The following is a 2717-nucleotide window of genomic DNA, read 5'->3' as shown; positions in this document are numbered from 1 at the left end:
CAGCGAAATGGACAGACGCTGCGCCTGGTGACTTCGAATTAATATGTAGCGTGGTGTAACGCCTTTTATCGCTACAACTACCTGACGATGACCAAACATGAGTAATCAAATTACCTCCGCCCGCTGAAACCTCTGAGAATAAAATAAAAGTGTGACCCAATATGCAACAGCGTAGGTGAATTTCGCTTGTGCAGGAACTAATAACATCCAATATTCGCGGTCACAGTAGTTTTCTTATGTACGAGAATCAATGAAAGAATGTTTCTCTGCGGCTTCACGCTGGGATATAATGCGAAAAGTAGTAGATTCATTTTCCATAAAATCTCTCTTCTTTTCAAACCATACGCAACATTTGTTGTAAATAGCTCGCATTTCAGCAGATAAGTTCCTTTGTACGATGCTTGGCCGCTCTTGCACCGATTCTTAGCACTATAACTGTCAATCGAACTTTTATCCATTACAGTAATTCTCAGGTGGAAAAGAAAAGTCCATGTCTCAGTCTTTTAAAAGACGCGCAACGCTATCAAAACATCAGAAAGTGTTGTGCTGTTCAGGAATGCAATCTCTGTGAACTATCCACTACGTGTATTTCTGTTACTGTAACTCTTGTTTCTATTTAGTCATGTAAGGTTCAACATTCACAACTTTGTGAGACCCCATATACGCTTTAATAGTGCGGAAACACCTTGGTCACTACTCTTTTAAAACAGTGTTACTGTGAATACAAAAAGAACTGACATTTAGAACAAGAAGTTCCCGAAATTTTTGCTTGGAGCAGAACATAGTAGAGATGTGACTTATGAAGGTTGTACATACGACTGGTAAGAGAAAAGTATGCCAAAGACTTTTGTCAGCAAAAGAGAAACATTTATGGAGAAAGAGACCGAAATGCTGACGACAAAGCAAACGTATCAGTGTCACGATAGTTTCCATAGACTCAGTCTATCAGAAGTAGGCATGTACGAATATTTGTGGGCTTGTTACGTACAATGAAGAAAATGAATATTTCCATTTTTAAATTAACGACGGCAATCATAAGTCATTTCTGGCAATATAACACGCGTAATGTTACCGGATCGTAATTCTCGGTTTGGACACGTCATAGGCGATGCCTGAGGCCCATCATAACGATGCGTTTCCGTCAAGGAAACATCCCTAGCACTTACTGATGGCAGGGAGGGCATCAGAAATACTCCAAATTGTTCATGTGGCTGAACATCAAAAACGGTTTCAGTTACACATTCCTTTCGCGTGAGTGAGTAACTGTGTGCAAGAGGCTAAGAAAACTGAAGAACCTGTTTCGCGCTAGTATCTCTTCTAACCTAGCATCAGAAAACGCAATAAATTATAAATAAACTGCACCATATTGTGGACAATTATTAAGTGCCACTGTTGCTTTATATTTACCTTTGAAAGCCATCGGGTGAATCTCGAAATACAGCATCATTACAGAGCAAATCAGTACATTTTTACTGCTCTTTGAACTTTTTTCCTTAATAATATAAAAGGTACCTCTTGTGCGTTACGTTGACGTGTTATCTGTTACCAATTTCTATGTGTTCTATGTGTTATTCATCTGTTCAGATGAAATTTTTTTTAGTCATCGTATATCCGATTCTATGGTATACGAGGCAACTGGCTTCTAGATTCATTTGTTACGTAGACCAAATTGCGTATACAACGATTAAAAGACGTGAGCGATCACTTTAACCGATTTGGCTATCCGTGCACAACTCACAACCAGACCCAAATTTCCATATTCGTTTGTTCATGCGTCACAACCTGCGCTGCTACACGTTATGTAATTCCCGTACAGGGGGGAGAACATTAACTGAAAGTCACTGTATGGGTATCGGCATATGAATACGATACTGCAGTGCCTGTGTTGTTAAGAAGAACGGTACAATGTCACGGAATCGTATCTTACTCGTTAACAACAAAGGCATTGCAGTATCGCAACTTTCATAATGGTCTTGCAGTGCCCTACCTAGTTACCTGAATTACTTTCTTGGTGCACGATATAGTCGATGAATGACTTCTGTTGAACAGGAACCATGTCGTCCATATATCATCTCATCTTTGCCTTTCGTCACTCTTTGAACAATTACCGTGGTGGATTCCAAGACAGGGGTTAACAGCAGGTTATGTGAGGTTACAGTCGAGCAATCAACATACTCCTGCGGATGTCAGAATGACCTGTACCTGGTGACCTCACCGATACACAGAACACGTCTCACAGAATCACTTGAATTTAGTTACAGGTGACGCACGAAGTCTAGCTTAGTGGACTGAATTATTTAAACGCAGGTGGCCTAATATAAATGAAGCACGTGTGCTGAACTCACAAAATACAAGTATCAACAAGCATTATAATTGAATTAAAGTATCAACACCTTGGCAAAGGTCAAATAATGGACATGGACTGAACACGTTAATCAGAACACATTTGGGGAAGCAACTAAGTTAACAGAAGCCACACAGTGATTGCCGATTGTTAATCAACATGGAAGGAAAGAACAAAAAGAATAATGCATGCACATACTGCCTGGTTTGAGCGAATGTCAAGCCTGCAGTTACTAATAAGCGTCTTGAAATTAAATATTGAAGTCCTGACATTAATCTGAACTATTCATGTTTACCAATACCTTGGCCACCACGCAGCCCAGACTTAACCCCGCTGGACTTTTTCTTCTGGGGACACAGTGGAAAGATCAGAG

The sequence above is a fragment of the Schistocerca cancellata genome, chromosome 2, assembly GCF_023864275.1.
Source record: "Schistocerca cancellata isolate TAMUIC-IGC-003103 chromosome 2, iqSchCanc2.1, whole genome shotgun sequence".
NCBI lineage: Eukaryota > Metazoa > Arthropoda > Insecta > Orthoptera > Acrididae > Schistocerca > Schistocerca cancellata.
The sequence above is the reverse complement of the archived record's forward strand: the minus strand, read 5'-3'. Positions refer to the sequence as shown.